Below are 15898 nucleotides of genomic sequence, written 5' to 3'. Positions count from 1 at the left end.
AATGCTAGTCCTAGTCAAAGATATCTGATTTCACTTCTAAAGCATTATAAAGTAGGATCAACCAGCAGAGGCCCCAATGTTAATATAGCCTTGCCTTGGAGAGTACCAATAGCCAGTTTATAACTGAGCAGCAGAAGAAGCATACAGAGAATGAGGACTTGCTGGTAACCCACTTTGAGAGACTGTGGGAGGCCTGATCCACCACACCTTATCCTTTCCCTTTCAAAAGTGCCCCTCCTGTGAAACTAGTAAAAGATCCACAGTCAGTTTCCTCATAAAGAAATTAAGAAAAAGTTGGCCTGAGTTTGATCCCAGCGGAAGCTGGTTTCAGGCAGCCGGCTCAGATCGACTCAGTCTTCCATCCTCCCGAGGTCGGTAAAATGAGTACCCAGTTAGCTGGAGGAAAGGTAATAATGTCCCGGGGAAGGCAACGGCAAACCACCCCGCTATAAGGCCTGCCAAGAAAATGTCAGCGAAAGCTGGCGTCCCTCCAAGAGTCAGTAATGACTCAGTGCTTGCACGAGAGGTTCCTTTCCTTTCCTTTCCTTCCTGTTCATCTGGGCTCATTCCTAAGGATGAATGATAGGAGCCTTGACCCAGAGTGTAACCCTCAAGGCTGCATCATACATTACAATACACTTATGTTGTGATAATTGCCATGTAGAGAAACATACGTGTTTGCTGTAACATGGAGAGTGTGACTTCATACTGCAAATGCATTCACTGGACAACTTCTGAAAGTGACAGCCGCTGAAATTATGAGCTGTGGCAGTAAAAACACTTGTTTCACATTGTACACATCACAGTGAACTATTATTTTCCTAGAGAGATATTATTTTTATGAATGGAAATTGCAATGTGCAAAACAGCCCCTCTGTCTGTGTGGGTGGCTGGCTGGGTTGGTGGACAAAACAGAAAATGAAAAAAAGTCTTTTAAAGAGGGACTTTATCATCCCAAAGGCATCCCTCACCTCCAAGGAAAGCAACATCATGTTGTTGTTGCTGTTCATGGTCATCATAGTAGTAGAAATATTTATATCCTGCCTTTCCTTGAAAATGCTCAAGGTAGCCAACAGCTCAAGGTAGCTAACAAAAAGTACCATTTTTTTTCCCCAAAGACAGCAGAATAAAAATGACAAGCAGCCATGAAAACAGGAAGAGGTGATGGTTGCTACCAGCATTACAGAGGCTTGATTTAAGGAAGCAAAGTAAGCGGTGACTAAAGGGAAGCAATGAATAGGGAGCCCAGCCAGCCCCACAGGCCAATGCAAGGGTGTTTGTGTGCTGTTTTTATTCACTGAGCAGAGGGAAAGGAAATTCCTGCCACAATTTTTGTCTGAGTGACAATAGCATGAAGTTTTAATCTGATTCCGTTGTGGTGCATTAGTGTCACAAAAGATTTCGCCTCGTCCTGCCTGAGGCAGCATATGAGGAGATGTTGCACAAGATGGAGCCCTCATACAAGGGCAGACTTGCGAAGTCTGTTTGTGCAGACATAGATGTCTCTCCTATGCCTGAACGCATAGATAAAACGTGAATTGGTGATGCCCTGGCCCGGATGAGGGTGCTTCCAGAGGGATGTTTCCAAGCACTACCAGCCAAAAGGCATGGTGCAACGATACCATTCCCCCCACCCAACTGATTTATTTTTGTGGTAAGAAAAAGAATGGATGTAATGGAGGCTGGTGACCTCACACCTTGGATAGCTACTTTAGAGTTCTGACAGAAACCCGGAGCAGATTCACCGCCCCACTGTCATAGGATAAATCAGCCTCAACCGGATGGAAGGAATGGGGGAAAGGCATGGGAGGGTCACGGATAGAAAATAACGATGTTTAAACCCATCATAACATTCCATAAATGATGCAGGGTAATTTCACAATAAAAGCTTAGGCCTTAGCTAGATCTAAGGTTTATCCTGGGATCGTCTCTGCCTGCTCCCGGGATATCCTGCGTGTCATTTACATGAACAGGGATGACCCCGGGACAATCCCAGGATAAACCATAGGTCTAGCTAAGGCCCTAGTCAGGAAACACCCTATGAAATGGAGTTGTGGAACCTACTATGGACAGAATTGCACCACCACCACGAAGACATAGGGTGTACAGTGGTGGTAGAGGGCTTAATTACTCCCCACCAGGTCTACCACTGGCGCCATCCCCTGACATCTCTCCTTTCTTTTTCTTTTTTCTCTGTGCTGGAAGGAGGCACAGAACTCCGCCTCCCTCCAATGTGGAGAAAGGGGCCCAGGCCCAGGCTGAGATCAGACAAAGTAGCAGGGATTTGGGGTGGTGGGACTTGCCCACACAAGTTCTTGGAGTGGATGTAAACATGTATTTTCTGAAACTTTTGATTCTATAAAATCGTGAGTTTTCTTTTTTGTTCTCAGGTGCCTCTAACTCAGCACTGTTTGGGGTCAAGAAGGGCTTTCTCTATAAGTGAAATTGGCTAGTGAACTGTGCTGTTTTTCGCCATGTACAAAACTTGATTAAACAGATTTATTTAATAGCATTTGTATTCTGCGAGCAACTCTGTCATGCTTTCTCTAGATATTAATTTCTTTGTTGTTGGAAGACTAAGAACATTTCTACATGAGGCTGTTGATTGGTTATTAATCCACTGTATCTACGTTTGGTTTCATTGCAGAATTGAGATCTGACTACTACACAAGAGGGTTTCTTTTCCTGCTTTTCTGTTACATAACAGCTAGGAGACACTGCGGTATAGTGGAGTAGTGCAAATACACAAGAAGAAATCATGCTTTCTTTCACTTTCACAATTTGCTTTCACTTTCACAATTAAATGCCACATTTTCCAAACAACTTGCTGAATGTGCTTGTTAGACAGAGAAGCAAAACTGGGGTGTGTGTGTGTCATGTCATCATTTAAAAAATCATAAACAACTGTGGGTGGGGAATGACGAATGCACTATAAATGGCTCATGTAGAAAAGCTCTAATATTTGCATATGAACTAATCAATATTCCAGGTTGGGAGTGGCTGTTTGATTAGTGCAGGGCTGGAAGATTTCTACATTTTTTATTGTAGCACCACCACAGTTTATTATTTACAGGAAATTTCTGCTTTTTTACAAATTGGGTAAGATTTTGAAGAGTACACAGCCAGTTCTTTCAAGTCTATAATAGCCAGAAGTTCCAACAGCCACCTCAAGCATTTATTTGAGGAGATGGAAGAGAAATCTAACCATTACCAGCATTATGGCCAGGTTTTCTACAGTTTGATTCCATGTCTAAGACATGTGAAACTAGGTTCAAGGAATACCTGGTAATTTATGTTGATAATATATAACTGAGAGCTGAAGCCTCTTGAATAGGTGTATTCCATTTGGAAGTATTAAACTTTCAAGGAAGTGGTTTATGCCATTTCATAAAAGGTTTAACTGTTTGGCTAAGGGAAACATCCAACTATCGCTGTGCTAGAGAGTTTGTGTATTTCTGTGGTGGAACATGATAGTGTTCTGTGAGTGGTGGTGGGGGATCCCAATTTGCAGGCATTCACCATCTTCTTCAGAACTGCTATTTGTTACAATGTTTTGACACCCTCTAGTGGCTGCCATGAAACTCTAGAGCTGAGTGCTTTTGAAGAATTGTGAATGAGACTGCAGATACAAAAGGGAGGAAGGGAGAGAAAGAGAAATGAAAGCCACTTGCTGTGTAAGAGATGCTATTTCACTGTTTCCTGAAAAGCAGACCATCCACTGCTAAGCTAATCAGGGAGTGCAGGAGTCCTCAGTTCCCTTAATTGCTTCATCCTGTTTACTGCCATGGTCATGAATCTTAATACAGTAATGAGGTGAAAATCAGAATGCATAATCTGATCCATAATCTTGTGTTTCTGGAATAAAAGAGGCAACAGCTGTTTAGATACATGTTCTGACCTCTTGCCTGCCCTACCAGCGTAACACCAAAATTCCTCGTTGTCAAAATATCCTGCTAGCTTAGTAGCGGAATTCTGTTATGTTGTCTGGAACCAGTAGATTTGTTACTAAATCCCTAATAGTAGCCGAAAATCAAGTGTTGATGCTGTCGAGATGTTATGACCACATAATTTTAAGTCAGTGTTTGCCTTCGACTGTTACTGTTGGGATATGGAGGGAGGAATGCAGTGGAGGCTGGTGGCTCTGATGTCCGTGGGGCGGTTAATCCACGCTGGGTTTGAGGCAGAAGTCTAAAGGATCTATCCAAGGTGCTGAAATCCACTGGGGCTAGGGTTCAGTGCCTTGGATAGATCTTTTAGACTTCTGACTGATTCACCAGCACCACTGACGTCAGATCCACCAGCCTCCACTCTAGAAAAGGAAGGCATTTGGGGCTTGGCCGAGGAGGATCAAATGAGTACACATCTAGATCCTGATCCCGCCCACCACCACCACCGAGTCCCACTACCCCTGCCTGTGTGGAATTAAGTCAGAAAGAAAGCAATCATAACAAATGCATTAAAATCAATGAAGAGTCTTCTTACCTCACTTCCAGCCATGATGGACGGTAGGCTGCCATTTAACTCTGTTGTCAAACAAGGCACTCCAACCATGAAAAAGAAAAACAAGTGGGAAAGACACATAATAAATAGTGACATTCTCACTCGCTTTGCTTTTTGCACACCACCACAAAGACTGGAAAAGACTCACCCAGGAAACTCAGTCCCTGGGCTTGTCTTGATTAGGGGTTTGCCCCGGGGTGGATCCAGAGTGGTGGCAGATCATCTATATGATGCTGCCGCCATCGTGGAGCCATCCGGCAGAAAACCCTTGAAGCTCCGCTTTTAAAAAGTCATCTACTTACTCTGACTTTTTCCTTGGAGCAAGGCACAGACGCGCATTTGCTGTCTGTTGCCTTGCTCCGGTGTTGCAGCGGAGGCATGGCTGGGGCAAGGGCACCCCCTGACTGGGCACCACGCCATCCGCTGGGGAGGGAGGCGGTCCACCAAGTGGAATGGCTGCTGGTTCACCTCCACGGATCTTGGGGAGCTTCCCAGCAATAAATACAGAATTCAAAAAAATGGACCATGGGGCACCAGGACAGTGAGGAGGTGGCGGTCCATCTCCACGCCTCTATAGAACCATGAAATTGTGTGCTTACACACAAATGTTAAAAATACCGGCACTAAAACACTGGTAAAAAAAGGGTTCTCCCTTTCTTTTCAGCCATGGGGAGGAGGAGGAGGGAAACACTGGAAAATATTGGGGGTGCAGGAACAGCTCACTCAGGCCGTCTGCACCCCGTGAAGTTCCAAAGAATTTTTTTAAAAAAGTGGAGCAAGGCTCAGGTAACTTGCGAAGCATCGAATATGTTTAAAAAAAGAATGGAGGAGGCGTGGGCCCCCGTCCCGAGCTGCCGTGCATGTTTGCACCTCCTCTTCCATAAAACCAAACTAGCTCCTTCGCATCATGCAGACAACATGACAAATGGGTTGGGGGGCTGGGGTTGAGGGATCACGGGACCAATGTGCCTCCGTCAAGACATAGCCCCGATATCAAGGCAGCAACATGGGGTGCGTTACTCTGTTCTTAAATCTAGAAAACAGAGCACAGAGCTCTATTACCGGGGGGCAGGGGAGAGTAAAGGCAAAGGGGACAGAGCATTAGGAAAGGCATTTCAACCTTTTTGAAGAGGACAAACACACACACATGCTGGAAAAATCACCAAATGATCAGTAGTTGGAGAAAAAAAGGGGGCCAGGGGAAGAGGTGGGGCTTGCTGTTTTAAATTTGTATTTTAAATTTGTATTTTTGCATTGCTGCTGTTTTTATCTTGGTTGTGCCTTTATATTGTATTTTATATTATGGTTTTATACTGTAGTTTTATACTTGAATTGTCTTCATTTTGTAAACCGCCCTGAGAGCTTCGGCTATTGGGCGGTAAAGAAATGCAATAAATGAAAAAATAAATAAATAAATTCTGGGGAACCCCAGGTGGGCCAAATTTGGCCCACATCCTGAGGTTCAACACCCCCTGCTATAGTGTATTATCAGGATCTTCAGAATCTGAAGAACATGAGCTTTTCTACGAGAGGCAATTTGTTGTGTGCTTGTCATTCCCCACTCATGATTGATTACAGGTTCTTTAGATGATGTCATGACCATCCAATTTTGCTTCTGTTTGTAAACAGTACTTTAGGCAAGCATTTCTAGAGCAGTGAAAATGGGGTATTCTGATGGTGAAAAAAAATGCTGATTTGACTCATGTACTTGTGCTATTCTGCTACCCCACAATGTCACCTAGAGGTTATTTAGTGGAAAAGCTCTTCCTGTAGTGCTCTGCAATGAATCCAGAAGTAGATACAGTGAACTAACAGCTGTGAGAAAAACATGGTCTAGGCTTGCTTTTGGAATACCCGAGCGATCTGTTATTTTCTGTCAGAAATGTGCAGTACCCTGATCTGGGACCAGTGACTGAAACAAGCCTGGGCCGAGGTGTGATGAGGCTTCATAACCCCTGGCTCAAGACCGAGCAGTGGAAGAGACAACATTTCACTTCTTCTTCTTTGTCCCTTTTAAAAGGAACAGCAGCAAACAACACTTGAGAGTAGAGGCATCTGGAAAGCAACATTTCTGGGTCTCCTGATTATAGGCTTTTGAATTTGTTTAATTAACCCAAATGCTCCCTTTGGGGCAAGTAACAACGTCACAGCCATCGTTGACGTCCATATATGGTGTGTACTTGCCTCTTAATGCAAAGCACTACTGCAATCCTTTCAAGCTGATATTTTTTTTCATTAACATGAAGTTCTGATTCACTTCTAAGGTTAATATGGGATTAATCATCTAAGGTAAGTTTTTTAAAATACAAGGACTTGAGATTAGAAACATGACCTAAAACTCTCTGAAGAGAAAAGAAAAAAGGTAGCACTTTGATTCAGAATATATGAAATATGATGAGAGCAAGAATAGCCGTGGCTTTGAAGTCTTAATGAAAATACTGACTACTGCTGTTCCACTAACTTGTCACAACTGAACTAAATGAAATACTTACCTTTCAATTCTTTTTTTCTTTTTCTTTTTAAAACATAATTGTGACCACTTTTATTTTGAAGGAAGAGCACCCACACCAGATTCCTCCAGAAAATCGCTCCTTCCTGACAGAGAAACAGGTAATGTATGATGTAAAAGCAGCATGATTTATGTCATTCTAAAATGGTGGTGGATATGTATATCATCATTTGGAGAGGAGGCTGTTAAACATAGTCTTGCTCTAAAAAAGACCATCTTACCAACGGGATCATTTGCCCTACCATCTGGGGCAAATATTATACAAGCCCAAGGGGTTGAGATTCACCAAGGCTGGGTAAAACAAACAAACAAACAAGCAAACTACACACAGGCGACACAGATTCTGTCTCTTTTACCCTCATCATGCAGTACACACTTGTGTCACAAACACAAACAGTTTTAGTCATTTTAAGAAAATTTTAAGAATTAAATATTAAATTTAATACTAAATAAAGGGCCATAAATCATCTGCTATCTTGGGGGGTGGGGCTTAGGAGATTGAGAGTAGGTAGACTTTTTTGCTACTGATATACATAAGGTGACCATATGAAAAGGAGGACAGGGCTCCTGTATCTTTAACAATTGTATAGAAAAGGGAATTTCAGCAGGTGTCATTTGTATGCATGCAGCACCTGTTGAAATTCCCTCTTCATCATAACAGTTAAAGCTGCAGGATCCCCATCCTCTTTTGTAGAGTGACCAGATACAAAAGAAGGCAAGAGGCAGCTTAGGCTCACTCGCCCTCCCCCTGCCCAGGCTTCCGGCAACCAATCATAGGTCACCTTCCACCTGGGAACGCCTCCACATTGACACCGGAGTGGGGTTAGACAGTGGAAGGGCCATGTTCACCTCGCTCCAGTGTATGCAGAGCTTCATGGGAAAGCCCTGTGGTGGCTGTGAGGTGGCTGCTGCATCATATAACTGATACAGCACCACTCAACAGCCACTGCGGGCTTTTAACTCGTATAGACAGCCACTATGTCTACTTATGGCAAAACAGACACTCTCATGTTCTCCACATGGTGAACAATCTTTTACACCATTCCTCCTGCTACACCGAGATGATAACCAACCCCATAGAAGTGAAGATGGGAATGAAACAACAATGCCTTACAAACAAATGCAGAAAACATAGTCTGAAATTATGAGGAATACCAGAGGGTTTGGAAAAAAATGTAATTTGGTACCTTTGGGAAAGCTTATTTTCCTGGATGTCTTCAACTGGGTAATAAGTATGATGTGAGAGTTGAGAACACATACAAATTAATTCGGCCTTTTTATGTAGAAGAGAAATCAAGGGAGATACTGATAAAGTTAATACACTTTCAAGGCAGGAACTACACTACTGCTTTATAAGAGTTTATAACGGTATTGACAACTCTTGGAGCCCATGACACATTCCATATACCATTTTCAAACCACTTTCAAAGTGTTATATCCTACTTGGTGTATATCTGCCCAAGTAAGAGAAGCCATTAGCCTCGTGTGGCGCAGAGCGGTAAAGCAGCAGTTTCTGCAGCTGAAACTCTCCCCACGGCCTGAGTTCGATCCCAGCGGAAGCTGGTTTCAGGCAGCCGGCTTGGGTCGACTCAGCCTTCCATCCTCCCGAGGTCGGTAAAATGAGTACCCAGTTAGCTGGGGGAAAGGTAATAATGTCCCGGGGAAGGCAATGGCAAACCACCCCGCTATAAGGCCTGCCAAGAAAACGTCAGTGAAAGCTGGCGTCCCTCCAAGAGTCAGTAATGACTCAGTGCTTGCACGAGGGATTCCTTTCCTTTCCTAAGAGAAACCATTACAGGGACAGTGAGAAATTCACAATAGAAGCCATCTGGGTTGAAATGATGGTGAGTCTACACGACCCAGATGGGATTTTATGTTTCTTGCTAGAAGCCTTAGAGAAAGTAATGTTCAGTATAACAGCTCAGTTCCTTATTTGTTACTGGCTTTATTAAAAGAGAAACCAATGGCCATTAAGACAGTGGAAGAAGTCCATCAAATAGAAGAATCTTTAAAAACATTTCAAAGCACCGTGCACAGAATCAAATGTATGCGAGCAGACATCTGTTCATGTGACAGGACTTGCTTCTCATGTCCTCCTCCTGCAGCCCTCCTCCCCAAATCCTCTCCGGAGGGTCTCCAAACTCCCCCTGCTCTGGAGGGTCCCATCTGCAGGGGAAGGGAGAAATCACAGTCTCTCTGTCAGCAGAAGGACTTAATTGGATCCTACTTTTTGGCCAGAGCTACACCAAGCAGGATATGACACTTTCAAAATAGTTTGAAAACTGTATATGGAGTGTGTTATAAACTGTTATAAACCATTTTAAAGCAGTAGTGTAGATCCTGCCTTTGTCAAATGTACATAGGTGAACATAAACTTGTAACTCAGTCTGTAAGTCTCATCATTTGATTAAGAGTGGGGGCAATGCTCCTTGGCTCAAAAATAGGATAGTTGAAGTTGTTGGGTTATTGTGCCAGAACTTTTCTCTCTCTGGAACTCTGTTTGTGCTCAGAAACAAACACACATCACGCAGGTCTTACACAGCAGAGCTGGTTTATTTCCTTCAGGCTTCTGTGCAGTTCAATTCAGATCAGTTCAGATCAGCACACTGAGGCATACACAGAGAGTGATCAGAGAGCAGTGATCAGTTCCATTTTACACAAGTGAGAAACTATATACAGATCTACACAATTCTTATCTACATTACATACAGCTGTGATGAGGCTAACTTAGAATCTTGGCAAGGTTCCCAGAACAGCCTCTATCTCAAGGTAATTGCCCACAGATAGTCTTTCTCTATTTAACCCTGAAATAGCCATACACACACAATTTTAATGACTAAGCAAGTATTTCTTTTCATATACTTAACAGTCCTCCTCTTGCGCATGTTGTTTAAATTGTGTTACAATCTGAGACCCAGCTTTAAAAGCATCTCTTTGTGTTTTACCATTGATACTGGTTTTGTGAATAAATCAGCCAACATCATTTCAGATGGACAATATTCAAGCTTAATCCAGCCCTTCTGAATTATATCTTTCACATGAGAATAACGAACATCCACATGTTTAGTTCTTGGTTTACACTTTTCAGATGTAGCCATACTAATACATGCCTGATTATCCTCAAATATGGTTACTGGTGTCTCAATTTCCAACCTTAGATCAGCAAATAATTGTTTATACCACTCAATCTCATTACAAGCCAGAGATAAGCTGATATATTCTGCTTCTGCACTAGAGGTTGCTACACAATTTTGTTTTCTTGTATACCAATCAATCAAGGATTGATTGTAAAAGAATGCTGCTCCACTGGTAGACTTTCTATCAATTGCGTTAGCCCAGTCAGCATCTGCATAAACACAGAAATTTCCATCTTTGTGTGTAGATATTTCCAATTTGTAATTGATTGTACCTTTTAGATATCTCAATACACGTTTTACAGCTGTCCAATCAGTTACAGAAGGTTTTGTCATTTTTCTGCTTAAAAGATTTACAGCAAATGTAATATCTGGTCTACTTAGGTTTGCTAGATAAAGTAAACTTCCAATCACACTCTGATATTTCTGTATGTCTTCCATTTCAGTACTGTCTGTCTGATTTTGAAAATCAGTGACCATAGGAGTGGCAACAATTTTACAATTCTCCATGCTGTGTTCTTCCAGCAATTTTTTAATTTTGCCACTTTGTTCAATCAGAAATGACCCTGTGTTAGAATCTTTTGAAATTTGCATTCCCAAATAACTTTTCACTGAACCAAGGTCTTTTAACTCAAAATGTCTTTGCAGCTGGTTTACAAATGTGTTTTTCTGTTCTTCTTCATTAAAAACCAGTAACAAATCATCTACATAAATCAGCAAATACACTACATTTGAACCATCCTGTTTTGTGTACAAACAATGATCAGCTTTGCTTTGTTTAAAACCCATTTTGATCAATACATTGTCCAGTTTCTTATTCCAACACCTTGCTGCTTGCCTCAAACCATATATGGATTTTTTCAATTTACAAACTAACCCTGGATTTTTAACAAAACCTTTTGGTTGAGTCATGTAAATTTCCTCAGTTAAATCTCCATATAAGAAAGCTGTTTTGATGTCAAAATGAAATACATTCAATTGTTTTTCTGCTGCAATTTTTAACAAAAGTTTTACACTTGAGTATTTTGTTGTAGGTGCATAAACTTCTTCAAAATCTATTAGATATTTTTGAGCAAATCCTCTTGCTACCAATCTTGCTCTGTAACGTTCCACCTGTCCTTTCTCATTTTGTTTTACTTTGAATACCCATTTACAGGTAATGGCTTTACGACCTTCAGGTAAAGGTACTAGCTCCCACGTTTCATTTTTTTCCATTGCTCTGATTTCCTCTGACATTGCTTCATGCCAGCCCTGAGCTTCTGTAGGTTCCATTTCCTGAATTTCCTCAAATGAAGTAGGTTCATAGGCTATTAGTAAAGCTCTATGAGAAACCTGTTTGCTTTGGTATTCATCTGAGTAACGAATTGGAGCTTTGCGTTCCCTTTCTGATCGTCTTGGCATAGTTACAGGCATAGTTTCCTCCTCTACAGTTTCTTCCCCCTCCCTCTCTTGCTGAGATTGTTCAGGAATTTCTTCTGTTTCTACAGCTTTCTGTTCTACAGGCAAACTTACATACTGTTTTGTTTCCTGCATTTGTTCATGAAAAACTACATCTCTGCTCACAATTACACTTTTGTGATATGGAGACCACAAACGATAGCCTTTTGTTTGTGTATCATATCCCAACAGTTTACATTCCAAACCTCTTTGAGCTAGCTTTCCTGGTCTGTTTTCTTTCTGAATATGAGCAAAACATTTACTTCCAAAAACCCTTATATGTGACACTCTAGGTTTTCTTTTGTAAAACATTTCATATGGAGTTTTTTCATGTACAGAGTGGTAAAGCCTGTTTAACAAATAATTTGAGGTGGACAAAGCTTCTGCCCAGAACAGGTTAGACAATCCTGACTCTTTCAATAGAGCTCTTAACATGTTCTGCAAGGTTCTGTTTTTCCTTTCTGCAACTCCATTTTGAAATGGTGAATATGGAGCAGTAAGGTCATGTTGTATACCCTCATCACTGAGGAATTTTTTAAATTGGTTGCTAAGAAATTCACCTCCCCGGTCCGTTCTTAGATTAGCTATAGGTTCTTTAAATCTATTTTTACTCCACTTAACAAACGCTTTGAACTTTCCAAAAGTTTCACTCTTCTGTTTTAACACATACACAAATCCAAATCTACTGTAATCATCAACAATAGACAAGAAAGATCTGTTTCCTCCTTGACTTGTCTCAAAAGGACCTGCAAGATCTGCATGAATTAATTCAAAAATTCTTTTTGTTGTTCTCTCACTATGTTTTGGAATGTTTGACTTATGACACTTGGTTTCACTGCATACCTTACATTCTACATAGTTAGAACATGGTTTGATTTTCACCCCTTCACACAATTCTGGAATCTTAGAAATTGTTTTATAGTTAGCATGACCAAACCTTTTATGAGTTAAATGGATACACTCTTGGTGTGGTTTGCAATTGGCTATTGTTTTTGTTGTGACTTTGCTGGCTACAACTTCATTTTCTGTACAAGTATTAATCACATACAAAGATTCTTTCATTATTCCTTGCACACACACCTTGTTTCCCTGTTTTATAGTACAATTTTCTTCAGTAAAACAAACCTCATACCCCATTTCTGTTAACTGAAACACACTTAGAAGGTTTGTTTCCAATTCTGGTACATATAAAACACTTTGTAGTTCAACTCCCAGACAATCAAAATATACATTACCCACACCACAAATCTGGATTTTTGTTCCATTTGCAAGGGTAACACACTTTTGCTCTGAAGTAGAAGTTTCCAAGGTTACAAATGAAAGTTTGTCTTTTGCCATACTTATTGAAGCCCCAGAGTCCAAAAACCAAGGATTCATTGTCTCTTTGACTCTTGCTAGAAGACACTTCTTTGTTGATTCAGCTTCATTCATGTTGTTTTCTTCTCTCCACTTTGCTGTTGACTGCTTTTTCTTCTTGTTGTTGCAATCCCGCCTTAAGTGTCCTGTGGAACCACAGTTAAAGCATTTCCTTGCCTTTAATGCAGCCACCACATCAGAAGATTTATGGCTTTGTTGAAATTCAGCCACAGGAAGTTTAAGGCTCTGTTGTTTTGAAGCTTGTCTTCTTTCATAGGTTTCCAGTAGTTTTCCAGCTACATACTCGAGGGTTAAATTTTTCTCCTCTTGACTTTCCATCATGGTGACAACCGCGTCGTACGATGAATCAAGACTTGACAAAATCACATAGACTTGGTGTATAGTTGTAAACTCCATCCCTCGTGCCCTGAGTTGATTGAAGATTTCTCTCATGCTTTTCAAATGGTTTGACATAGACTCCCCTGGTTTCAGCTTCATTCCATACAGCTTCCGGGTTAGAATTATTTTACTGCCCGCTGTTTCTCTTTGATATACAGCTTGTAGTGCATTCCAGCACTCTTTTGATGTATTCAAAAACTGAATGAAGGAAATTTGAGAGTCTTCCACAGCTAATGCAATAACTGCCATTGCTTTTGCATCGTCCTTAAACCATTTAGCATTCTGTGGATCTGCTCTATCTGGTGGATCCTCTGTGACTACATACCACAGTTCAGCCTGAATCAGATACATTTGCATTTTGTAAGACCATAATGCATAGTTAGAGTCATTCAGCTTTTCCAACAATTGATGCAAACCAGACATATTAGCTCCTGCCATTTCCTCTGCTTTAGGAATTTGTATCTCACCGTCCTCCTGCTCAGAGTCCTCCTCAGAGTCAGCCGACTGAGATTTTTCCTCACTTTGCAGCACTGGCTTCAGCTTGATGTCTTCCTTCATCAACAGTTTTCTGTTTTAGCAGACTCCTGGTTCTGATACTGCACCGTTCCCACCAAGTTCTGGTTCTTCTGCCTGGGTTAGGCTGGCGTAGGCTGGTCTAGGCTAGACTGGTCTAGACTGGGCCCATAACCTTTGTTGGGTTATTGTGCCAGAACTTTTCTCTCTCTGGAACTCTGTTTGTGCTCAGAAACAAACACACATCACGCAGGTCTTACACAGCAGAGCTGGTTTATTTCCTTCAGGCTTCTGTGCAGTTCAATTCAGATCAGTTCAGATCAGCACACTGAGGCATACACAGAGAGTGATCAGAGAGCAGTGATCAGTTCCATTTTACACAAGTGAGAAACTATATACAGATCTACACAATTCTTATCTACATTACATACAGCTGTGATGAGGCTAACTTAGAATCTTGGCAAGGTTCCCAGAACAGCCTCTATCTCAAGGTAATTGCCCACAGATAGTCTTTCTCTATTTAACCCTGAAATAGCCATACACACACAATTTTAATGACTAAGCAAGTATTTCTTTTCATATACTTAACAGAAGTAGAATAAGGAAGAAAACTATAACCCTGTTCAGATGACAACACGCTAAGCCATGGTGATTAAGCATTTTGAGCTAAACGTTATGGTTTAGTGTGTCATGTGAACCATTCCTAACCACAGTTTAAACATGCTCACTAACCATTTACTGCAAAAGGGTTAGTGGCCTAACCATGGCTTAGTGTGTCATGTGAACAAGCCCTATAATGAGTTGGATCCAGGCTGATTCATACTTGGATTAGACCAATTGAAATCAATGGGACTTAGTTTAAGTCCCACTGATGTCAGTGAGTCTACTAAGTATGACTTAAGTCCAGATACACATTGATTCTGATGATGGAAGTGAATGGAATGGTTGCTCAAGGTACTTGACATCGTGGAAATGGATAACCTAACACATCAAGATATGGAGGGGAAATGGTTTTGCAGTCTCAGCAACAATTGATTCTTTAAAATTGGAAATAGTCATGGTGGTTATCTAAAGCCTGGAAGACATCTTTTGTAAGGATTTTTTAAAAGAAGAAAATCACATAATCCTTCTTCCTCCAATCTTTATCAAGTTTGTCCTCACAATGACTCTGGGGTATGTATTAAACCTGCGGGCTTTTTACAGATGGCTTCCTGTGATAGCTCTTCCTGATAATTCATGTGCAGATAAAAGTTGGTTCTGTGCATTTCGGTTCAGCAGGGAAAGACGACCATCATTCATGCCCAAGCAGACACTTTCTCTGTATGTATGAGTTGCCTGCTCTTTGTGGAAGTAGGAGATAATTTTAAGAGGCACAGCTTGACCTGCCTATAAAGAGGAAATTTCAGCAGACTGAAGGAAACACAATTTGCATCGTAAGGGAGATGCTAAAGAAAGGCAAGCTATATTTCAAATCAGCTGTTTTGGCTTCTTCCCTGCCACCAGTCCCCAGAGAAGACTTTTATTTGAATGTGCATATGAGAATTTAATTAAACTTAGCCTGGTTTTAATAAACTGAGGCACTGTGGTGGTTCTGTGAGGTTGAAGTGCAAGGAAGCACAATTGGTTCAAATAAAATAAGTTTTAATAGGAAATGGACTTGAAAATATTATGAGCTGTCTTTGCTTTGCCTTGCATTAAAAGACTGAACACTACATTCCCTCAGGGAAAGGAACATATAAGTTATCTTAACAGTGATGTCATTGGACATGATATGAATGCAAGGGAAGTGGGAAGCACTTTGTGGAGTAGACAGTATGGTGTAATAGTTAGAGGGTCTGACTAGAACTCAGAAGGCCCAGATTCAACTCTCTCCCCTGCTACGAATCTCACTGGGTGATCTTTGGCCAGTTACTATTTTTCAGACTAATTTACCTCACAGGATAGTCATGAGAATAAAATGGTGAAGTGCGAGAAGGAAATACAGGATATAAATATAATAAATAAATAAATATTTCCTGTTCTTCCACATCTCTGTTACATATAGGATTTT

The sequence above is a fragment of the Elgaria multicarinata genome, chromosome 4 (assembly GCF_023053635.1).
Source record: "Elgaria multicarinata webbii isolate HBS135686 ecotype San Diego chromosome 4, rElgMul1.1.pri, whole genome shotgun sequence".
Taxonomy (NCBI): Eukaryota; Metazoa; Chordata; class Lepidosauria; order Squamata; family Anguidae; genus Elgaria; species Elgaria multicarinata.
The sequence above is the reverse complement of the archived record's forward strand: the minus strand, read 5'-3'. Positions refer to the sequence as shown.